Source organism: Heterocephalus glaber, unplaced genomic scaffold (genome assembly GCF_053883595.1).
Source record: "Heterocephalus glaber isolate CG9 unplaced genomic scaffold, H.glaber_assembly_v1.0 deba00001523, whole genome shotgun sequence".
Lineage (NCBI taxonomy): Eukaryota > Metazoa > Chordata > Mammalia > Rodentia > Bathyergidae > Heterocephalus > Heterocephalus glaber.
The window spans coordinates 9,184,101-9,210,181 of record NW_028258327.1 but is presented as its reverse complement, the minus strand read 5'-3'; the positions used below and the strand labels follow the sequence as shown (position 1 = coordinate 9,210,181).

At 32.8% G+C, this 26,081-nt stretch overlaps 1 long non-coding RNA gene across 3 annotated transcripts in view; it reads left to right on the top strand.

Moving 5' to 3' along the window:
• LOC106010867 (uncharacterized) overlaps positions 1-26,081 on the top strand; it is a 1,054,961-nt gene that overhangs the window by 852,375 nt on the left and 176,505 nt on the right. For all 3 annotated transcript variants that reach the window (XR_015441535.1, XR_015441536.1, XR_001184576.3), the window contains one exon: positions 7,896-7,970. This is a non-coding gene — a long non-coding RNA (uncharacterized LOC106010867). The remainder of the gene's footprint in view (positions 1-7,895; positions 7,971-26,081) is intronic.

Genomic DNA, 26,081 nt, shown 5'->3' with positions numbered 1-26,081 from the left:
CAAGGCAGTATTGACATTTTTATTTTACTTAAGAGTTGGACATCAGTCTTAAAGACTTCTAAAGACCACCACAGTGGCACATTCTTCATCCCCTGGAGTTTGTTAGGATGTTAATTTTCATGTCTTTAGAAAGTGCATATAAAGCTCTGAATTCTTGCCTTTCCAGATTTATTTTGGTTCCATTTATCTACTTTCAAAATTTTAGCCAAGCATTCTTCCCTTTGCTCCCCTCAGCATATAACAACTAATTCTAACTATTTAATTATATAGTCTGTTTCTTCCATTAATCAGGCCTAGCATAACCCTTAGCCACATGATGCTAGGGTTTAACCCTAGTTATTGGCCTGATATGCAGAAAAGGAGATAAGACTACTATAATTTAGGGAGGAAGAAGCTTCTGTAGCATCTCCCAGCCCAGGAGAAGCTGTAGCTTTCTCTAAGGGAGAATGGGCTAATTTAAGCACAGTGTCTCCAGAAGACAGTAGATTGAATAGTAAGCATACTTGGAGTCATCCATTCAAATGTTGCTGTCCCATTTTTCATGATACTATGTTTCCCTTTGAGGGATGTCATCTTTGCATAACAATCCTGCCTTGACTGAGTATTCAAACATCTCTAGAGCTCTGAGACTCTGACAATTAACTCTTCAATCTGTCTTTTCTTATAATGTTATTTAACCTTCTACCACAAGTGCTAAATTCCTGCTTGTAAGCTACCACTGGTATTCTCTGGCTAACACAGTTAGCCATGAATTACTTGTTAACACACTTAGGTCTCTGTCTTTCTGAAAGAATCTCCATCTTTCCACCTATTCTACTGTTTTTTTTAAAAATTATTATTATTCTTCTGTTTTTAATATGCATTATTTCCACTATGGACTTTAAATGTCTGAATTGTTACAGCTGCTATAGAATTTTTCTCCATCTGGACCTTTCCCAAGTCACAGTTACTGAAATCTTTAGCAGCAGAACCACCACACTGTGCCAAGGAGTACCCATGGCTCACGTACTAACTGGGATGGTATCCTCTTCCCTGGCTAGGTAATGAGTGAGCCAATCCCTAATCCTCATCTTACTGCTCATTTGTTCACAGCACTCTTGGCACCATTTGCCTGGCTCCACAAACATATAGATTCCATGATAGGATTAAGCATGCAGATATTGTCTTAGAGAAAAATGTCTCTGTGAGATAAAATGGTGAATGAACCCAATAAGACAGGAGCATCCTTAGACCGCAATGTAAGTGAAAGTCAGAAGGAGGAAAATGCCCTGGACAGTGATGCTGTCTAAGGAAATTCCAAGGGCATCAGGTAGTCTTCAGGCAGAAGTTAGCCATTAGAAGAGTATCATAACTTCCAGGCAGAGGCATCATTTAATATCTGTGTCATGCTCTATCTCTGGCTGAGGCCCCCTGTGGACACTATAAATGTCACAATAGCTTTTACAGTGCAAAAACTGTTGTCATTGGCAGGGTGCATTCTCCAGAGGGAGGTATGCAACACACATTCTCATGGATTTCACATAGAAATACGCTTTTACTTCTAAAGTCCTTTCCAAATACTCTTCCATTTTTGTCCTTGTTTCTTATAGTTTATAAACTTAGTAATTGTTTTTTGATGGTAAGTCAGTAGAAATAGTCAGGGGTTCTCAGTAGAAAAACCTGGGTTAGATTACTATGCTGGGTAGCATGAGTTTTAGGGGAAGTTGATGACATCTCTGGCTTGGAGTACCACTTTTAAAAACTAGCAAATTTGCAAGCTGGGTTTGTAACCAGACATGTTATATGTACTAATGTATTTCCTTATTGTTTCTGTTTCCCACTGTTCCAACTCATGTACCCTCAGAATGTAAAATCCATAAGTCAGATAGACATTTCTGCTATTCCATCAGCAGCACAATGATATCTGACACAGAGTGGGAATCAAACAATGTTGAAGTGGATTAATTATTCCACTTAGCTCACTATTTGATATATAATAGATCTCCAATGTGTGAAATTTATTATTTCTTCTTTATCTAAACAATTATATATCATGTTGTTTCCTATGTAGAAGCCAAGAATGGTCTCCTAAATAGAAAGGAGAAATTCAGAAAAGTAATGAAAGAAATTATAATGTCCAGAAATTTTGGAGACCATTTGAGCATAGGTGTGGTAGCTATGGGTGTGGATAAATCACAGATAATTATTATTGACCTAGAGTGTCTTATTTCAAATGTATATTTTCCATGTGCTCTCTACCCAGTCAATATTTGCTATATTTCCAGGTTCTGTTCTAGATTTATAAACTTGCATTTAGAAGTAAAGTTGGATTTATAACTATTTCTGGCAATATTTATTAAATAATAAACTAGAAAAAGAGTCATTATTAGAATTCCTTTCTTAATACAGAGCTTGCTTTTGTTACAAGTGTGGGTTATTGTGGCTGCCCTTCAGTATGCCCAAGCCCTGCATTTTCAAAGGAGTGTGAACTCTCTTTCAGTCGTGTATCAAGCACAAGAGTATGTCTTAGAAGTAGTAAACAAATTCCTATCAAGAGTCTGCTATAATACACAGTTTGAGTAAAAAGAAAACGAGGTTGGCATCATTGTAGACTGTGAATCCCACTGAGTAGGGACTGTGTCTAATTCTGTGCTCAGTACTTGATTTTTAAATGAAAGAAAACTGAAACAATTTCGTTGCTGACTATTGGAGTTTTTCATTTGAAGACAAAAAGTTTTCACTGGAGGTTGGTAGAAGACTACACAGCAGGCATTTGGGGCTTAATTTAAAATGTATAAGTTTTTGTGTAATAACTATTCATTTTATTTTCCCGGTTGGCTTAACAAAAGGAATACTTTCCATGACATATATAAGAAATGTTAAAATATTTTGTTGAGCTTGAAAATGAAAATAGACAAATATGCTTTTAAACCAGTAATTGTATTTATTAATGAAACCCTGATTGGAGCTTATTTAAAAATGAGTAACATTTAAAATTTTTACTAATACTATGTATATGGTTGTAGAATATCTATAGGATTTTCCTATTGTTAAAGACCCTTTTCAGGATGCTTCATTAAAATATATTTTTTACATTATGCTTTAAAAAGAGCACTTGTATTGCTGAAGAGTATTCAATTGTACCTTTATGCTATATTTTGTTTATTCCTTCATCTACTGGTACATATTACATTGTTTCCCACTGTGGCTATTGTAAATGTTATATTTATAATTTGGCTGTTGTTACTATTTTTATGTATGTCTTTTTTATAAATACATCTTTTCATTACTCTTACATATATATCTACAAGTGGAATTGTTGGGTCACACGGCAGACATATATTTAACTTTATAAGAAATTCAAAATTATTTTCAAAGTGGCCACACCATCTCTGTTCCCACTGGTGATGGATGAGAGTGAGTTCCTCCACATCCACAACAACATTCAGTAGCATAAGCTTTACCATTTCTAGATACTCTAAAGTGTATAAAATGCCACCATATATCAATATATGCAAGAACATGCGTATATCTAAAATACTTTAAACTGAGTGAAATAAATCAGGTTCAAAATAGCATATACCATATGATTCCATTATATGAAGTTTTAGAAGCCAAAATCTAATCTATAGTGACCAGAAACAGATCAGTACTTGCACAATGCCAGGGATAAGGCCAAGTATTATCTGCAAAGAAAAAAAATCAAGGGATTATTGGAAGATCATGGAAATGTTCTGTATTTTGTCAGAATAGCTATTAGATTTATATATATATATATATTATATTCATTATATATATTTGTCAGAAATAATCACATTGCCTACTTAAAATGAGTACTTTATATAGTATGTAAATTATATACCAAAAAAGTGATATAGGAAACATGTGAAAATTGCTTTTGGTTATTAACAAAAAGTTCTAAATGTATCCACTACCTATTCTTAGAAACATGAGCATTTTAAGGGTTGAGGCAATCCACAAAATCAAGCACCACATGAATTTACAGCTGTCTAAATATCATGCCTTTTATCAGACTCAATCTAATCCTTACAGATAGAGAGGAAAGTTTTCATCTGGTGGTCAGTTACCTTAGGTTCTAATATTTTTAGTTTACAAAAATCTGGATATATTTTAGTGATAATTAAGTTAATACATTGTTTGTAAAATGCAATGCAAGAGGAAAGAACATCCATCATTTTACCACCTAGAGGCAATTAGTGTTCATATTTTGGAATATTCCTCCATTTTTAATGCAATTTTTACATGTCTCAGATAATATGGTAAGTGCTATTTTGTAAGTACATTTTCACTCAGTATTAAATCATTAGCATTTCCCAAGTCATTAAACATTCCATAAACATCATTTTAATAACTGCATAATAGCTCATCATATGCCTGTACCATAATTAACTATCAGTCTTTTAATGGCATTTTTCTTTTTTTTTTTTTTTTTACTAAATAGCAGACACATAGCCTGGCCCATGGAAAGTTCTCAAAAAATCTTTTTGAAAGGAATTAAGACGTGTTACATACATGTACCAACTTCCCATAAGGAATGTAAACACTGCACATATATACTAATATATTAACAATAAAAAACTTTAAAAATCTTACTGAATGAACAAGTCATAAATAATGTTGTAAAGAACATCTTTGTGCTACAATCTTTATGTTTTGTGAGACACTTGAATATGAATACCAGAGCTAGAATATCTGTAGCAAACACATAAAAACTGTTAAAGGCACTTGATTCACTTGTCAAAAGCTTTTATCTTCGGAAAAATGATACTATATGTGGGTTCTCCAAAGTTAACAAAGGCATATTTAAAAATAATTGAATGTTTTAGAGGGTTATCATTCATTTTACTGATTATTTCTCTTAAGAGTGTACTATTGTCATGAATTAAATGGAAACCTTGGCATTTTTCCCCTTTATTCTTTAAAAATAACCTCATGATAGTTCTAGCTGTAAGACCATCTAAGGTTTAGATTGCTTTTGATATCTCCCGATTTCTTGAAGTCCAATTTGTGAATTCAGAAATTTTTACGACAATTATCAGGTTTCTATTACTCTGTTTTGTCATCATTACTTTCTTTTATGTTATTTAGTGTTTGTTGGAAAATTGATATCTCTCTGACTCTTACCGAGTAGCAAATAAAAACTCTTAACTCACCTGCTGTAGTATTGGAGTTCACATTTTTTAATTGGTACTCTACATAAATCTTCCCTGGTTTATTTTCCCAGTGTATTGTTCATCAAGAGTCTATTTTTTAAAAATTAAAAAGTTTTTTAGCACTGCTGAAGATTGACTTTAAATTCTTCATACTGAGCTACACTCCTAGCCCTTTTAATCTTATTTATTTAATTATTTATTGAGACAGGGTCTTACTGAGTTGCTAAATTGCTATGGTTGGGTGCAAACTTGCAGTTCTCCTGCTTCAGCCTCCCAGAGTGCTTAGGATCACAGGCATACACCGTGCTGCCCAACTCGCAGTCTCTTTTTGTTTTGTTTCCTTTTTGCACGTATTTCTCTAAGTCAAACTTTCTCATTGCCCAAAGGAGCAGTCATGTGGGGCAGAGGAGAGTACAGAGGCCAGTTCTGGTCAATTCTATTGCCATGGGGTCAAGCTGCCGGGCACCATGTTCACCTGTTCAGATTCTGATTTTGACCCTTGGTATGTGGGAGAAACTATTTGGTACACTGATATGGAGCTGGAAAAAACCCTTTAGTTCCTCCTCACTGGTAACATATTAAACTTTTGAAGGCTTATAATTTCTTTATGGAAGTTTACATTTTTTCCATTTCTAATTCTTTTCTTAATCAGTGTTTTGGAGCAGTTTCCTGACAAACAAATATTGTGACTTATTTTTAAATTGCTGTTTTCCTGGAAGAGAAGCCTCTTTTTTTAAATACCAGTTAAAGAATTATGTGATGTGTTGGGCTTAAGTCTCTATCTATAAGACCAAAAAAGACGAAACTAGTATGCAGTCTTGTAATTTAGCCATCAAAAGGCTAAATTAGCCACCTTATACAGCCTGGCTGGCCTTTTCAAGGACTGAAAAACATAAATAAAATTATTAGAGCAACTGAAGTGATTAAGTGACAGTACCTCATGCTTCATATTTCATACATGTTCCAACTCTTTTACTCCCTTTAAATTGAGTTCAATAACTTTGTATTTTATTGAACTCTAGAATTTTAATGTATATTTTTAAAACCTTCAAAAGAAGATTCAGTTTTCTTCTGGGATATGTATTAAAATGTACATAGGTTAAAACTTGGATGCTTTTACAGAAAGACCCAAATATGTTACAAGGTTGTTTTGCTAACATGCATAAAGCTGTGACATTTAAAAACCCACCCAATTCAAAGCTGTCTAGACTAATCAATAGTGCCCTTCAATTTTATAGATGCATTTTTCTTCATTACAAATGAAATGAGAGATAACATATAAGTAGTTAGTCAAAAAGTACAGCAAAATTCCCCAGTCAGCTGCCCACTTTCTTGACTCCATTGCTATGCACTTCATGAGAGCATAGCAGGGCCAGTAGCTAAATAAGGGTCAAGGGTTCTGGGAAAACAGGTGTCGCTCAGACCATTTTACTTGACAGTCTTGAGCATTGAGGTCACTGACCCAGCAGAGGGAAAGTGGGCCCAACAACTGTGGCAAGCTATACATGTGACATTCTTTGCCCTCTTTTTAACATTTGTTTCTGTTTTGATTCACAACTGAATCTTTTCATTTTCAACAACTCAAGGAATACATGTTACTTTTGGGTCTTTCATGGCTTGAAAAGATAACCCATAGAATTTTGAAATAAAGATAGAACAAAGGGTTATTTTTGGCCAGTGTGGTCGTGTTAAATTTTAATTCCTACCAAACAATATAAACAAAATATACCTTGCATATGAATTAAAGATGATGAAAAGAACTTCTTTCATTTAATATGCTTTGATTTTAATATTTGGTTTAATATTAAGTAGACAAAATATTTTTTATTGAATTTCTTGTCTTTCTCGTCTCATTTTCTTTGTCTGCTTTCTGTTTCTCCACCTCCCTCACTCTTTTATTCTCTGGCTCACATACAAAAAATACACACATATATATAAAAACTTAAGGTTCTGTCTTTGAATAAGGAGAAGGTGTTATACAATGCTTCAAGATTTTTTTATTTCATGAGTATGTATTAAAGGATGAACATTGAGTACTCCTTGAAATATTCCTTGAAAAATAACTGCCAGTCATTTTCCTATTTTGTGTCTAGCACTCAAAATTAAAATATTCCTGCTTTTTACTGTATTTTAAAATTCTTTTTTAAGGTATCAGTCTCCTACAAAGATCCCATCAAGAAGTATTACGTAACTTTAAACAATTTTGTAAAATATTATAAAAGATCGATAGCATACTAGACAGTCTTAATATTTTATAGCTTAGGTTGTTGGCATCATCCTAATACACTGGAGTATTTATGGAGATAATTGGGAATTAATTTACTAAGTATTGAGTTTAAAACCCCTAGAGCACATTCCATTGTTAGTTCAGCACTGGTGGTGGTGGTGGGGGAAGTTAGTGTATCAAGATGCAAATGGTAGTTAAAAGAAATCACAGTTTACTTTGATGGAATGTTAATGTGTTGAATATCTGTTGGTGTACTTTAGAAATTAAAATTCTCTTTTTTAAATAAATGGAATTGACGCATTTTATCCACATCTGTCAGATTCAGGCATGAACAGAAAAGGAAAAATTAAAACAATGATTTTACTCTGATATTTATAAGGAAATGCTACATGGATCAGATGGATCAATTTGTAAACTGTTTTTGATAAAGTGAGATAAAAACCAATTGATTTCCATAAAATGGGGTTTAATTTAAAATGTAACATTTAATTTATGTTTCTTTTTTTATTTTACAGGCTTGACTTTGCTACACAATTAAAAATTTGCAGCTAATAATGCTAAGAACCAGTGAAATAAATTATTTGTGTTTGGTAAGTGAGAAGTATGTTTGATAAATATTTTCTTATTGGAATAAACTCTAATGCTCATGTTTTACCTGTAATTTCATTTAAGATGCCTAAAACATTTCTAAGCATCTCTATTGTTTTGTCCAAAACTGATTTGTATCTTAGCCACCCGTAAGGAATTTACTATTATGAGTATGTTTAATCTATTGTACTGAAATTATTTCTCACCAAACATATTAAAAGTAAAACCGCACCTCTTTGCACTTACTTTAAGTATTCATTCTGTCTTCTAAGCATAGTAAGAACATCTCAAACACCTCTGTGTTCTCTGACTGTATCCAAGGTTTTTGATTATCTCTATTTTCCTCATGGCATCTTCTGTTAATGATATTTTCCCCTAGAAACTAAACACTACAAAGATAAAACTAGACTATTAATTTATTTGATAATATGGTCATATTAATAATTTTTAATAATCTGGCTAGCATATTGTTATCTGTTCATTCATTTTTGGAAACGATGACAAATCAGGGCAATACTACAAAAGATGATAAGTGAAAGTGTGGAGAAACCAATCCATGAAATCAAGACCCAGAAAGAAATATGTAAAAATAAAAAGATGAAATGTAAATATTTAATGCTAATTATTTATTCAATATTATGAAACTATCACTATGTTTGTTCTCCCTTGTGATCTCTTTTGAAGATTTACCACCAATTACTTTATATCATCAAATAATTTTCTGATATTGAATTTATTCAAATAATAAATATTTTTCTGATATTGAAACAATAGCTGCTTAGTATACAAAATTTCTAATATAGAAAAATGTTTAGGGCATAGTATGTAGTACAATGTTACAATGGTTGCCTAGAATGAGTGAGCCCTAGGTTCAATAACCAAAACCAGACATGAAACAAAGAAAGAAAGAAAGAAAGAAAGAAAGAAGAAAGAAAGAAAAAAAGGGAGGAGGAAAGAAAGAAAGAGAGGAAGAGAGGAAGAAAGAAAGAAAGAAAAAAGAAAGAAAGAAAAAAAGGGAGGAGGAAAGAAAGAAAGAAAGGAAGAGAGGAAGAAAGAAAGAAAGGGAGGAAGGAAGAAAGAAAGGAAAAAGAGAAAAAAAACAAGGGAGAGAGGAAGTGAAAGGTGGAGAGAGGCCAGAAGAGGTTTAAAGACAAAAATATTTTAAATATCTTTAAATAACATCATCTAATATGAAGCATTGCTAACATTTAGTATAGTATTTTTATGTGCATTTGTTTATGATAAACTACAAATCTTCTAAATATTAAACTGTAAATTCTGCTTTTCCAAAGTTAACATTATTTTGTGATAATTTCCTATTATATTAAATATTTAAATATAACTGTAAATGATTATGCTGTTTCATTAAGTGTATGGGCTAAAATTTATTTAATCCTTCCCCACTTTTGGTCATTTGAGTTATTTATAGTGTCTTGTTGCTTCACGTCTTGTTGCAGTCAATTCTTTTATTCATAGATCTTTGGTTTACTTCACCAAATAATTACATAAAATTAATTTCTGGAAGTGTAACTAGGAGTATGACACTGATATCTAGCAAAATTACTTGAATTTAAATTCTACCAGTAGTTCATAGATTATGCTTAATTCTTGGTCCTCCTACTCCATTAAGTCTAATAATAAAAAAAAAAAGAGGAAGAGAAAGGTTAAACAGGTGAAAATAGAGCAAAATAAAATTAAAGAAAAATTAATTTACATTTATATGATTAAAATTAGTGTTGAATATTTTCCATAATTTTATTAAGCATTAATCTTCCTTTCATAATAGCCCTATTGAGGTACTAGGCTTCTTTTCACTGATTGATAAGAAATTACTGGTTAATAATATAAATTTCCTTCAATATTTGTAACAAAATTTCTCAAGTATTGTTTACTTGTAAATTTTATTTACATATTTGACCTAGAGAATTTTGATCCTACTTAAATCCTTGCAGTTTTTAATCATTATTTTTTAAATTAAATATTAAACTTATATTTGAAGTCTTCCTCCTTTTCACTGATAGGATATTTTTCCAGTTTTTATTTTATCATCAATTTAGATTGCAATATGTGGTATGAATTCTGTCTAAAACAGCTATCTTTACAAGTAATGAGCTAATGAACTTTAGAATCATTTTAAGATATTATTTCAAATATATATGAAATATTTATATATATATACATATATATATATATATCAAGCCAAAAAATTTATGTAAGATTTTGAGTGGAATTGTATTAGGTAAATTAATTTAATTTTAAGAAAGAGTTGATAACACTTAAAATTTTACTGTTGCACCTGAGAAAAATCTCTTGAAATAATATTAGAAATATTACAGTAATAGTAATATTAAGAGATCTCAGGCTTTGGTTAAAAATGTTTTCTCCTCCATTATTGTGCTGTTATTTAAATACTTTACATAAATTTTATATCTACTTACACCATTAAAAGAAAAATAGAAAAATAGGACAATGTTAAGAGCTTTGAATTGTGATTCAAATATACCTTGTTTTTGAATTCTAACTTTGGAAAAATGCATATTTCAGTAAAACTGTGTACCATCCAACATTTCTACTATCCAAATATGAAGCAGAGTCCAAATATGAAGCAGAGAAAAGTACCTGAAAGTATAAAATATCCAAGTATATCACTAACTTACACAGGTAGTGCTTCTGTGGGAAGTAGTTAAGAGCTCTACTTATAAGACAGATAAATACAGAACTCATGATAGGAGATGCCAAGGGAAAAATATCAAGATCATAAAACTTGTAATATACTATTATATATGTGAATTTTTTTCTGTATGGAAATATAGAGTATAAGTGCTAAACTAGGCCTCTTGAAACAGAAGCTAGTACATAAAAGGAGATTTTAATAACCATGTTGAATTTAAAATATCTAATTATTTCAACAAAACCTGGAAGTTCAGCTGTGAGTAATAATGGGCAAGGGAAAGGAGTAAAGAAATAAAAAGTTCCGAATGTCTCCTCATTGTAGAGGAGGAGAAGAGAGAAGAGATAAGTGAAGAAATTAAATTATTCCTCTAACCTAATCTTACTGCAGTGGAGAAGAAATCTTGGTGAAAAGGAAGGCAAAGCAATTTAATATACATATAAGTCCATCTTACTAGAGCAAATAGGTAGCATTGCCTTTTTTCATCATGATAAAAAAATGTATACCAGTTTATACAAATAGGAAAATGAGACTATCAATAAAATGCCCTATTGTAGTATTACTTTCAGATATACAAGGGCAAAATGGAATGGTCAAGACAAAAATAAAGGAAAATTTACTATATAAGAAATATTAAGTTAGAAGTAAAAGTATAAAATTTATAAGGCAACACTAATGTGAATGAATTGTATTTTTTCATCATAAGATAGAGACTGCTAATTTGAGTTAATAGGTAGAAAAGACATTTAAAGAGACACATGGCACTGAACTAAACAAGTTTTAAAGATAAAGAAAGGGACAGAACACCAGGCAAAAATAAGAATAATAGAAATGTCAGTGGTAATATCAAACATGATAAAATCAATATCAAATACTGAAGATAAGAAGGTACCAATTAATTATAAATTCACAACTTGAAAAGATGATATATCATACACTTATATTTGATAAGCCTCAAAATAGCTGAATCTGTTTTGAGAAGGTTATGTCCAGTAGCTCCTTTCAGATTTGAAGAGAGGAAAATACAATCAACAAAGAACTAAATTGAATAATGAAATCAATAATGTTGAATAATTAGCTTTGTATAAAAGGTTATCTCCTGAAAGAGAAAGAAACTGATTTTGTATATTCTAGAATATTTGAAAAATCTGTCCATTAGTCATCACAAAGGACACACATGTATAAATACTGAATAGTTCCTCTGGTGTAAGAAACTGAAAGTGTAAATGAGGACCAAAATGTATAATAGATAATGTGAATTTAGAAGAAAATGTCCAAAGAGGAAGGGGAAATAGGGAAGGAATAAGGGAAAGGAAAGAAGGCAAAGAAAAAATGTGAGGAAAGAAGGAAAAAATGGAAACAAAATTTTTTGTAAATAGAGAGGGGTGGAGTGGTGGAAAGGAGTGCAGGGGAATAGGGAAAAAATAAGAACTAAGATATATCATGTACCGGTACAAATTCCCAATAATGAATGTCATCATAATGTATACTTTAAATGTACCAATAAGCTTAATAAAAAATAACCACACCTATTCTCATCTACTTATGTTGCTTCATTTTCTAATATGTTCATTTTCCATCTTTTACATGTCTTTTGTAAGGTTTCAATAGCGGAACATCAGCCCCAATTCAACGCTTGGTTTTGGCTGTTTAAGTCAAGATACAGATTCTCTGTTCTTAGGACACTTGAATATGAATTAAATATGCTGTGCTATATATGTGATATATATTTCTACAATCATAGTTAAAATTAGGTTTTTGTAGAGTGTTAATTCATATTAAATTATTTAGTTTTCATATTACCTCTAAAAATGTCTTTAGAATGTTAACATTTTGTAGTGAGGAGCAACTTAGGTTCGTTTTGCTTTGCATTTTGGTTACTATGGCTAAGATGTTAAAAATGGACTAATTGTTGTATAGTGTTTTCTTATAAGACAGTCAAGAAATACAATAGAGTGTTAAAAATCCTGGGAAGTCCCATAATAATGAAATCTGACCAGTTCAGCATAGATTTTCCCAAACAAACATGATATCAAAGCTACTACCTACCATATTTTTTAATATCTATGAACAATTCATTGGAGAGGTATTTCTCAGGACAGTTTTAGAGATCAGAGCATGGCATGTATATATATTATATATATATATATGATGTATAGCTATTTATTAATAGAAAGGATCAGAACTAATTTGAACTCCTGATCAATTACTTCTTTCTTCCTGTGATTTTTCTCCTTGTAATTTCTCATTCCCTGTGATATGCCTAATCATATTAGAATCTAAGGCACAAGGAACTATCAGCAAAAATAATCCTATATTTATTTAAAATTTTGACAATTTGTTCACAAGTTTATTTGCATTCATTTTAATTTTTAAAATATTGATTAAAATATCTATATGTTGATTACTGAAGATTTTTCCTCCTTATATTTTATGCTCAAGAGAGTGCCTCATTTATCTCACCTTAGTCCTGGCTCTGATTATTCCTAAAAGGCTACATGTATCTTCAGTTTTAAACACCCAGACCATTCCACGTTCCAAATTATTATGATTTAGTCAAAAACCTGACCTTTTGTGTCTCCTCTCTTCATATTTGGAGATAGAAAATGTGCCTACCATCCTTTCTGTTTCTATTTCTGGAAATCATAGACTGTTTCTCCAATTATGGGATATATTAACTTATAAACACCATGTAGTTTATTACAGGCATTTTAATGTCTGAAATTCTAAGTTATGATTATAACAAGTCTTCCATTAATGAGTTCCAATATGCACAGGAATAAATGTGGAGCAGAGATTACATCTACTGGTTCCACTTGACGAAAATGTGCATTCACTAATTCAGTGAACTCTAATACAGCATTTCCCAAAGTGTGTTTTATAAAACAGATGTTAAGTAGTAATAAAAGTAGTTGGATAGACACAAATTTGAGGAAACTAAACAGTTTTTTATATTACAGGAATTTTCAGGGCATTTACAAGGTTAACTTATTCAGGAATATTAAAAATAACTTTTATAATGCAGTGTTTCTAAACATTTCTGATTGTAGAGTCTTCATACATATGTCTGTATATATGTGAACTTTCACATATATTGAATGTTTTGGCACAAATATTTCACAGATAATCTTTGGAAAGTGTGTTTTCAACAGACTAGTGAAGCTTAGATTTTATCTTATATAAAGTGTTTTATAGACAATATATAATTAACTTTCAATTATACCATTCTGTTCTTCAGGATGCTTCGCTAATAACAAAGCCCAGTTATAACTTTCCTTTGCATGCAAGAAGCATTGAAAATTAATCAACTGTTTTTCCAAGTGGCAATGTTCAAGAATAGATTTTATTTTTCTGATAAAGATGTACACTTTTTCACTGTTGAATATTTTTTATAACTCCAGGGCACCTGTTATCCACTTAATGATACATTTTCTCCTAATTAGTCATGTTTCTCACAGATATATCTTTATCCCTGTCGGCTCTGGTACTTCTGACCTGTGTACTTCAAAATAAATTTTGAAAAGTGAAACCTTCTTCCTTGTCATACTTCTATTTCTGACCATATATGATGCACCTTTTTTAATCTGACCATCCTTCAGGCCCAGAAAAACTCTTATTTTGCATCATTTCCTTATGCAGAAATGTTGAGAAAAATGACTTCTTACCCAGTTACTAATTTGAAAAAAAATAATGCTGACTTGCTGGAAATGTAATATGGACCCTCAACCTGGTATTTCTGAAAATACATGAAAATTTAGGATAAGATGGGACAATAGTGCTTTCAAATGCAGAAAAGGATAGAACACTGCCCGCAATTCAAAATCACTGCCCCTAACTCCCTTTTCTGTGTCTTTCATTTTAGCTATGGACACTGTGACAATATTTCAAGGTATATAATAATATACCATATTTTATTACTAGCAAAAAAACCACCCACAACATGGTTGGTATTATTTTCCTAAGTTATTTTGCAGATGTAAACATTCCATCTCTAGTTCATTCATTCAACCACGTCTTTGGTTTGTATTTTGACTAGAAAGAAAACTTCTCATCCTTAGTAGCATTTTTAGAGGCATTATTTTAGGAGTTTGAGCTTTTCAAAATGAAATAGGTAATTGTTGTTTATAAAATATTATGATAGCACAGAGTCTGTAGCAACTAAAAACATTCCAGTGTTTGCTGCAAGGCATGAGGAGACAGTGACACAGCTCATTTCCTCAGCTGAGCTCTCTTTGCTGCCTTGTACAACACTTATTTCAAAGCACGCCACAGCTTAGAACTGTCGTGATCCCCATTAATATAAAATCATTGACCCCTGCTCCCGCTGGTGCGACTAAATTACATTCTGCTGCTCAGCGGCAGCCACACATGGGGCCAGTGCTTTTAGTCGTCGCCAGGTGCCTTGATGCCAGCGCAGCCCCTCCTACGCCCAGGGTTTGCCTTTAATGAGGATTAGGCACCTTCAAAGATCTAGGAGGACCCACTCCCAGGATGGAAGCCTTTCTAATGGCATCTGGGCTTATCGGAGGCAGTAATTTAGTATCTCAGAAGAGACTAGAAAGATTCATTTCTCGCCTCTAAGAAATTTTGTGTGTGTGGTTTTGTGATTGGCTTTCCCTCCTCCTTGTCCACCAGCACAAATCCAAGAGTATTATGTGTAACAATGATATGTTTCTATGAAACATAGAAGTTAAGTGTAATTTTTTAAAAATCCCAAATCGTGGCAAGTATTCTTTCACTATTTTTATGTTTTGTGTTATTAGAACTAAACTCATTTATAGTGCTCGATACAAAATTCACCTTTGTAGTTTGGGTGGTTGGGATTTTCTTCCAAAAGGATTGTTCACCTGTGCAGAGTGTGGTCACTTTTCTCACTTGTGTGGTCTCCTTCACACCGGCCACCAGGCCAGCCTGATGTGTGCACTACTCAAAGGTGAAGTTTTCAGGGGATGAATCTTCCCACAGAAGTGTGGAATTTGCAGGAATGTTTCATATGTGGCTACATCTATTATTCTTGTCTTGACTGTTAAGGCACAAGGCTAGAGAGTTAGTAAGATGTAGTAAACAGTAAAGATAAACACACACACACACACACACACACACATGCGTGCACCATACCACATGCAAGAACTTTAGGTACACACACATAACAAAAATTTCTCCTTTACATAAACTGTATAAAAATGAAAAATGCAATTAAAGATCATTTACACATATGGTATTAAAATAAGTGAGATTATATGAATGTATATACATATATTCACACAATTATTTGTGGTATGTTTCAATTGGTTCTGTAGATAGCAAACTATTAATAAAACGGTCTGAAATAATTTATCACCAGCATGTAATTTGGTGTTTGCGTATTGTGTGTGGAAAAATGGGATATTACTGTCTGGGGAGGAAAGGAATCTATGTAGCCAAGTAAAACTGATGAGTTTATTCTAGGAATATTTGAACTCTTATGAATCAGTTGGTTTCATTTCTGTTTTATTTTTGACAGCAAATCTAAATCATTTTCTCAATGGAATAAGTGTCAAAACTTATATTTTAGTTTCAAAATATATTTCTGTAAGAAGCTGTGCCTTCACTCAGTCGATGGGCACACTGAACCCAGTCGGCACTGTAAAATGGGACAGAGTCTAATCAATACTGTTCTTGTCATTCTGATTTTTGTATGGAGACTTTGTCTGAATTTTCTACTCTATGATTCCTATCAGAAAAAAAATCAGTTTTATGGCTGTAGGGATTATTTACAGAGAGGTTTTAGTAAATGGAGAGAGGTTAAATGGACTATATTATTTAATTACAAGATGTGTGTAATCGGTTGATAAAAATCCATTTTCAATAAAAATTCACAAAAGCCAATATAAATGAAGATAAAATGTGCAATTTCTTTAGGTTGCATTTATCTCAATGTTATATAAATAAATGTGAATAAAGTAAATAAAATGATTTTCTCACTATATTTCTTTAAGAACTTGTTTTGGGATTATAAAATTATGTTTTCCCTGAGGTTTAATTGGGTTTTATGAAGTTCAGTATCTGGATGAACAACTTGCTTCTGAAAGCTGATACCCAAACAGAGGGCTTTCTTTCCAGAATGGTGTCCTAACCCCGGTCACACGTCTGCTAATTTGGCCTTTCTCTTAATCTCCGAAGAACTTGCTGAACAGAAGTGAAACTATGCACATGCTAATGGCTCGCACTCTGCAAACTCCCCTCTCTCCCTGAGAGTGTCTGGTGTGCAAAGCTGAGCTGGAACAAAGATACACTAATTATTCCCCATTAATTTGTCTGCTTGAATGGTCCTAAATACCAGAGTGATTAATTAGCACAAGGCAGCCAGGGCAGGATGTCACACCCTTCTCTGCATTTAAGTGTCGGCAAGGTTGTGCTCAAGTGTTGACAACAGCATATCTTTAATTTTCTCCAAGAAGAAAAGTTTAGTCAGTACAATTAATTTGAGCTTGGCTGGCTTGCAGGAATAAATGAAACGTGGAATTGTGGAATGATATTAGTGCTATAGAGGCATTTTTTTTTTCTCCTCCTTAGGGTACAGTAAAACTTTTTTGGCAACTGAGTTATTGAATAGTGTAGTTTTATAATTGTTTCAATTTGGCTTAATTACCTTTGTGTATTTTGCAGCAAAAAACACAGATCATAAAATAGTTAGAAATGATTATTCATAATAGGCTGGTATGGATATAGATGAATGCATAGATAAGAATCACAGGCAGATGAATAATAACATTAAATTTGATTTCTTTTTAAGGAAATGTAACTTGCTGTCATGGATTGAAGTGTGTTTCAGTGCTATCAAGAATAATTTGATAATCACTTAGCCCCTCAAAGAAATGAATTAATTTATTTAAAAATATATCATTAAAAAGTTGCTTCTGTGGCATGATTTTTGAGGCAGATTTTGATGAGATTTTAAAGCCTAAAGAACAATATTTTGTAGGAATTAGTCTTCCAACTAGTCACATGTGCAAATGTCCTATTATACTAATAACATAATAGGTGATGTTTAACAGTTTCATTATATCCCTTTCTTTTTTGTAATTTTATTTGTCAGAGTATTTTCTTCAAAAAATTAACTTCATTTAAAACAATTATGTGCTGTTTAGAGAAATGAAATAAATCAAAGTTAATGCTGCTTATTCTATTTCTTCTGTTTTTAAGATTGAACTACAAACATGACTCTGGAACAGAAACATAATACTATATAATTAGGGAGTAGTGTATTTCATTTGTTACATTATATTTCCTTGTTACTGAAATTTCAAATTAATTCATTTTGCTATGGGCATGCTGTTTTGTTTTGTTTGTTATTTTTTAAACAGTAGAAAGTTAAAAAAAAATTAGAGAGTGCCATGTAACTTTCTCATCATTGCTTTCACAGCCTTCCTCAAGCGCTGCACAAAGCCAAAAGGCTATTCAGCAGCAGGGGTGTGAGCACCGAGGGAGGGAGGGATGGGGTTGCCTCTCCCATCCTCCATGTAGCTCATTGTTCCTCACTTGTCAGTGTATTTCCCACACCCCACTGCCTGCCACACTGTGCCTCAACCTGGCTGCTGGTTCCATGACCTCTGCGGCATTATTCTCTTTCTCAGCTGTCTGCAGTTTTGTTTTGTTTTTAATTTTTCCCAGACTGTGCATGCTATAAGAAGACTGTCACTCTGGAAGTTTAGGATAGTGGAAAACATGTGTTGGACTAACAGTAAAATGAAATTTGCTTGGTGCGATGTTCCCTGGCTCCAACTGTATTTTCATGCCCTCCTGACATACTTTCATCTCCAATTTCTCCACAAGTTTTCACAGTATTCATTAACTTTTTATCAAAGCAGCATGTATAATGGGGCAAAAATCCCTGAGTTGGAGTCAGTTTTACTATTTATTAAATTTGCAATTTTAGGAAAAATATTTTAAAAATAAAAGAACACTTAATCTTTTGAGCCTTCTCTGCAAAATACGATTGTACATATATACTCCTTTTTTGTTTTGGGGTTTTTTTTGGGGGGGGGAGGTATGGGGGATTGAACTCAGAACCTTGCGCTTGCAAGGCAGACAGTGGAACCACTGAGCTAAATTCCTGGCCCCTATACTCCATTTTGACTTAACATGAAAGGAGGAATATAGGCCTTCAACTCTGTTTAATAGTTGATGACTACAGGTGAGACAAGAGTAATTGAACTTTCTTTAAACTTCAAATTTTATGAAATATTTGCTATCTGCTGCAGGACATAAAAATTATTGACAATATTTATATTCAATTGAAATGAAGTAAGTCACATTTAAGGGTTTTGCCATTTTTTTCTCTGCCTGAAGGACAAATATATCTGGAAGGAATTTGAATGATGTGGGATCTTTTTATACCAGAAATCGAAATGCTTTCACTGAAATATTTCACTCTAATTTTTAGACATATTTATGTCTTTGAACAGAGAAGAACCACTAAAAAATGGTGTAATAGTGTGAGACACCACCAGTTCCTTCCCTCCTTGTATGTATATACTACTTCTTAGATCAAAGATGGAAGCTGTTACCCTCTTCTTAAATGTTGCCTGGATTTATGGAATTGTCTGTTCCTATAGCAAAGTGATAGCCTGGGATTTCCATGACTACATAATACTTAGTTTTGTAGTTTTCTTTTGGACTTCCTGGCACAACTGTATTTACGATGCTTCCTCTAAGAACCTATAAGAAGCTTGAGCCACACGAAAGTGTACCTCGTATATGCTGTGGCCTGCAGCCCCACCAGAGCACTCATGTGACATCCAGCATGCACTACTCTCCACTTTGAATGTCTGTCCAATCAAACCATCAGGTGACACCGGTCAGCTTTTCGACATCCTTAGAGAAACTTCTATTGAAAATTACCCTGCTGTACAGGACAGTTAGTTTTCAGAAATGTGAGAGATAACTAAAATAGAGTGATTTTTTAAGCCACTGTGACTATGGATGGTTTGCTGTATTGATAGAATAAAAGAACAAAAATAAGCAATACATTTGCATAATTTGAACTTTTTGTTTCATAGTGGCAAATAAAGACAATGTCAAAGACACTTAGAATTTGAATGATTGAGACAGGAATTGTATTTGTGTGCACCATCTATCTTCATTTATGTATTTATTTGTTTATTCATTCATTCATTCATCCATCCATCCTTCCATTGCTTGACTATCATAAGGTGGAATTTTGTTTGTTATATTTACTGAAAATTTTTCATAAATAATCATTTAATTTCTCAATAGATATTGTTTTTCAAAATGTATATTACCAGAATCATTTTACTTTTAAAGAAATGTGAAAATTGGCATTTTCAATAATTATTTTATTTTTGATTAACATGTATTAATTATACATAGTAATGTGGGTCAGTGTGATATTGCCACACAGGCATGCACTATGTACTGATCAAATCCACCTCCATTTATTCTTTGTCATCACACACACATACCCTTCCCAACCCCTAGCATTCACTGTTTTACATTCAGTTCCGGGTCTACTTCTTGTAGCTTCCACATATGAGAGAGAACATGTGCTATTTGTCTTTCTCTGTATGGCTTATTCCATTTAATATCCTCCGGACTTTCCCATTTTGCTGCAAATGACAGGATTCCACTCTTTTTTATGACTGAATAATATTCTATTTGTTTGGGTGCTGCATTTTCTTTATCCTTTTATTTGTTAATAATCACCAAGGCTGATTCCATAGCTTAACTACTGTGACTAGTGCCATACTAGACATGGACACATACACATTTCTTTTACATGCTTATTTCATTTCATTGGTGTATTTCCAGAATTAGACAGCTGGATCACATGGGAGATCTTTCTTTTAAGTTTTTTGAGGAATCTCCATACTGTTCTCTACAATGGTTGTACTAATTTATACTCTCACTATAATAAAACTCTTTTCTCCACATTTTGCCAGCATTTTTTATAAAAGTTATTCCAACTAAGATGAGATGGTTGATATCTCACTGTAGTTTTGATTTGTATTTCATTGACAGCTACAAGTGGGATTACATCACATTAAAATATTTCTGCACAGTAAAGGAAGTAGTCATCTGAGTGCAGAGATAACCTACAGAATAGAAGAAAATATTCACTAACTATTCTTCCAACAAAAGATTAATACCCAGAATATATATGGAACTAAAAATCTAACAGCAAAGCACAAGTAATTCAATCAAAAATGGCCACATGACCTGAATAGACATTTTTCAAAACAAGAAATACAAATGGCCAGCAAAAATTGGCAGTTTTAATAAATGCATTATAAATCATTTCAGGAATGGAGTTGAGATAGTAGGTTTTAGACCCTGCTCATTTGTCTTCAATTGTGTTAAATTACACTAATTCTAAAGTATAAGAATTCCATGAACAGAGGTTATGGTTTTGTGAAGTTTTTATAGATATAGAATGTGAGAAGTAGAAAGATAACACTTTCTAGCTATTTGGACAGTGGCATCCATTTTCCCAACAGTTTCTTAGTCAAATTATCCTAATAGTTGTGGCACTAATTTTGATTTTAAAAGAAAGATCAGTCTCATTATTGTCTTATGAGTTCTATGATAACATCAGTCACAAAGTTACATCTTCCAGAAGAGAATGGAAACAATTTAATGTATGGAGTTGACTTCTTCAGAAAACAAAACATCTGTTTTTTTTCCTTTTGCATCTTTCTTTTGGGCTTCTTTGACAGTTCATCTCTTTTTAGCACTTTTTTGGGCTTGTTCACTATTGAAACTTAAGTTGCAAAACTCAAAAAGTTGGAATAGCTTATCAAAACAGGCTGTGTTCCTTATTAATGGAAGTTAAGAGTTAGACACCCAGCAGCTGGTAGTGTTTAAAGCAACAGTGGACTACTGCACAATTCTCTTTAATGAGCACTTGACTATTTAAAGCCAGGGAAAGGGAAAGAGGTAGGTGATTTTTTTTTTTTTTTGCTATGTAGAAAAAAGTGGAAAACAGAAAAAGAGAAAGAAAAGTAGTTTCTCATTCTTTAAGGCTGAGTTGTACTCCATTTTATAAAAAAACCACATCTTCTTTATCCAGTTTCCAGTTGATGGCCACTTGGGCTGTTTCCAAGCTTTAGCTATTACAAACTGTGCTGTTGTAAACATGGGTGCACATATATCTCTGTGGTATGATTCTTTAAATTATTTTGGGAAGATACCCAGCAGGGGAATAGCTGGGTCAAATGGGACCTCTAGTCCTAGAGACATTTATAGCTAAATGGATGAATATTGAGGCCATACTCTTAAGTGAAATAAATAGGACACACATGTGTAAATACCGAATAGTTTCTCTAGTGTGAGAAACTGAAAGTGTAAATAAGGATTAAAATGAGTAATTGATAATTTGAAATAGGAAGAAAAGGTCCAAAGGAGTAGGGGTGGTGGGAGGGGAAGGGGAAAGGAAAGAAGGGAAAGGAAAAATTATGAGAAAAGGAAAAACTGGAAACGAAGTCTATATAAATAGGGAAGGGTGGAGGGGGTGAAGGGCACACAGGTAATGGGGAAAAAAAATAAGAACCAAGATACATCATGTACAGGTACAAGCATCCAATGATAAATGTAAATGTATTGTATACCTAAAATGTACCAAAAAAAGAATTTAAGGTAAAAAAAAGAGAAAAGTAAAAGGAAAGGATCAGAAGAGCTCATCCCATACTGAAAGAATTGGTGATCAGTGTATGTAATAATTGTTTCAAGAATAAATGGACAGGGTGAGCACTCACTAACATTTAGAAATTCCTTTCCCCTTCTCTCTAAAATTTTAACCTCATTATGACACAAAGGACAAGGTAGCCCACCAAACGAAAGACTTGTGTTATTGCAACAGGTGACTCTATGGTTTAGATAGTGTACGTTCTCTAAAGTTGTATGGGTGGGGATCTATCCCTAGTGTCCCAATTTGAGGTGAGGCCTGGTAGGGAGTCCTTAGAAGGGTCACTTTGGGGCCACACCCTCAAAGTGAGCTGTGGAACTGTCCTCTCTGGCTTCAGCTTTCAGTATGTGATCTTTTTTCACACATGCACCTGCCTTTGTGAGGCCATACACTCTTAGTGCCCTCCCCAAACTCCAAACCAATAAGGCTACCACGTCTTGGACTCTGAAACTCCAGAATGGTGAGTTAAATGAAACCCTGCCTCAGGTATTTTTAACAGTTGTGTACAATGTCCTAAAATAGAGTAATCATAAAAACATTTATTTCCATTTCTCAATTAAAAATCTTCCCAAAACAATGTTTTAATGGGTGTTATCATGTGAAAAATAGTTTGTGAACTTTGAATCACCTGAAGCATCTAACGTAAAGGCTTGAGTAGCAGAGACCAGGCAGTTACACTGAAATCACCTGAAGAATCTTAAAAATATAGTCTTCTAGACTCACCTTTCAAGACAAGGACCTGAGAGCCTGTGCTTGGTCTCATCTATCACCAAGTGTGGTGGTGTCAAGGTTTGTACCATAGAGCTACAGTCCCCCGAGGCCCTATAGGAAGTACATGCTCTCCTAGTTTCACAATGCATGTGACCATACCAGAGTCCTAGAGATGTTTACCTTAACTTGATGTGGTATTTCCAAACTTATTATACTCTCAAAACATTTTTTAAACATAGAACTCCTTGGATCTCACTTTAATAAATAAGAGTTTAGAGTAATGTCAAAGATGCTCCCTTATGAAAAATTAAGCCAAAGAAAACCTCCTTTGCTTTTTGGCAAAATTTGCATTTATATATGTATATTTTTAAGGTTGACATTTCTTTTTGCCATCTTTGCTTAACTGCTGTAAATTTATATATGTTTTCTGATAATATTTCACATTTTAAAAATACTTTAAAATTACATGTGTGCCTGAAATGCTCAGGTTTGCCCAAGGAACATATGCATTATTCATTACTTCAAAGGTCTAATTCTAAGAAGTTACAAAAGTACATTTTAAATATTTTGCTACAAAGTCGATGGTCACTAGGACAACTGACCATATTCTGACTTGTATTATATTTAGTTATGATTTCTTCATTGAAATTTTTCCTTCATTGGATACCAAGTTATTTACCATACCACACTCAAAAACCTTTACTGAATCATATTAATCCTTGATATCGTAGTTCTGATGAGTTGCACTGAATATATAAATACTATTCAATGTTCTGATTCATACACTCACTGGTGACTTTACTAGGTTTCTTTATTTCTCTAAACCATAATGAACAGTTCATCTTCACTTTGTGTTTTGGAAATATTATTAACTTACTCACCACCCACTTCAGCACAGAAACCCACTCTATCTTTGTAAACTCTTTGAGGATAACAATTACATTTTTTGCTTCTTTTTGTTCCTCATAGTGGGGATGAGGATTACGCTTTTTACTTTTTTCTGTCCCTCTTAGATCTGCAATACTGTTTTGGACAAAAGGATTCAATAAGTCATTGTGAAACAAGTATAACATAACTAAAAGGAAAAAAAATGTTGAACAACCCGTGACCATTGTAACTTTCTCAATTAATGTTTTACTAAAAATCAAAGGCCTGGAGTCAATGTTTATGGCAACATATTTGTTTGCTAACCTGGGACTGCTTTATGCACTAAATAGATTTTCTACATTTGCTCTGTCTGTATTTTGCTCTTGGTCCTTCTCAGATCCAAAGCTCTGAATATTCAGTTTATACTGCTAAAAGTTAAATTTCAAAGATAATAAATGTCAAAGTGGGTGTTTTATAACTGCAGTAATAAACAAGTGAGAGTTGCTTTACACTGTGACAAAAGTTCTTCAGCTTCTATGGGCCCTTGTGTTCCCAGATGAAGAGCCAAATGGAAATGTTCAATAAAAGATGTGTGAGACTGCACAATAGAACAGTCCTTACATTTTACATCAAGCTACATCAGGGTCACGGGAGGTGTTTTATTAGCACAGTCAACAATAATATCGTGATTTTTATTAGGAGGAAAAGATAGTGAGAGACTACTAATTATTTTTCAGCCTGAGGGGCATTTTTTCTTGAAATGACTGTTAATTTGATCATTGTCGTGCAGTTCACAGATTTACATGAACTTATTTCACTGTGACACATGGTTAAAAACCACACTAAGATTGTTGCTTTATTAATGGTTTTCAGTAAATGTATTCAAAAGTGCTAACTGTGTGGGTGTATGAATGATATTGGTAGCACTCAAAAGGTTGAATCCTTTTGGAAGTAGCTAGCCTGAAGCCTTTTCCACGTGATGTTTTCTTTGTTCATTCAGTGAGATAATAAGCCTACAGGAATGAAATAAAAATCCCAGTAAAATAAGGACGGTGTTGTGTCAGATATTACCAAAGTGGCTTTTTGAGAAATGTTTTCCTTCTTGCTCTCCCCCCACCAAGACATGAGAAAAAGGCAGTGATTTTTTTTCAAAACACTTGTTTTAGCACAATCACCAAAATAGTGACAAATGTTTTTGTCATTAAATGTAATAGAATAAGCATAAACTACAAACAAACTAACAATTCTTCCTATATAGTGTGTTTTTTTGGTTCTCAAGGTTTTATTTTTAATATTAGTCATCTTAGGGCCTGTGATATATTTGTGGCTTTGATTTGAATTTCTGTATATTTTTAAAGCTAATTTTCTATGGCTTTCTTTATAATCACTACACATTATACATAATTGAAAGGAGACTCAAGCTAGTAGTGACCAGGCTGATTTTAATTTTATCTGTTATTTTTACAAATCTCATTAATCTGATAGTTCTACAAAAATACTTCAAACTCTCTGTATTTTAGTATCTGATAATAAGCCTTCAGAAATACTTTAGAGTCTCCATTTAAGACATATTTTTAATTGTGGAAAAAGTCTTGAAAGGGCAAAAGTTTAACATGTAGAAAGACAAAACTAGTAATTTGTCTTGCAGGGATTTCTAACTTAAAATCAACTTGTTCTAAATAATTTAGTTAGTGGAAAAATTTCTGAATTGGAGTCAGAGAAGATTGTCAATTTTCTTGACATATAAACATTAACTTAATAAAAAATTTCACTTTTAAATTAACAATTTTAAGTGTGATTATCAATGTAAAAGTGATTTGTATCTTATAAATTGTACCAATATTCTAAGTTGCCATTATTAAATGAACTGTTAGTCTACATGATGGCGCAAATACCTGTCAATATTTTTATATTATATACATTAAAATGATAAAAACTATAGAAAACTTTGTACATTTCATCCACAAGACATAGTACTCTTAGAAAGAATGTATAAAGGAGATGCCAGTGAAACCTGAATTCCTATCATGTTTAACCCGTGGCAAAAGACATAATTCATATTTTCGAGGATATTTTCATTGTTCAAACTGCTTGATACAGCTGCAGCTGCAGACTCACTAATAAGACTTGGACTTGACAAGCAATGAACTAAAACTGGAATTTAATCTTGCTATAAGTGAA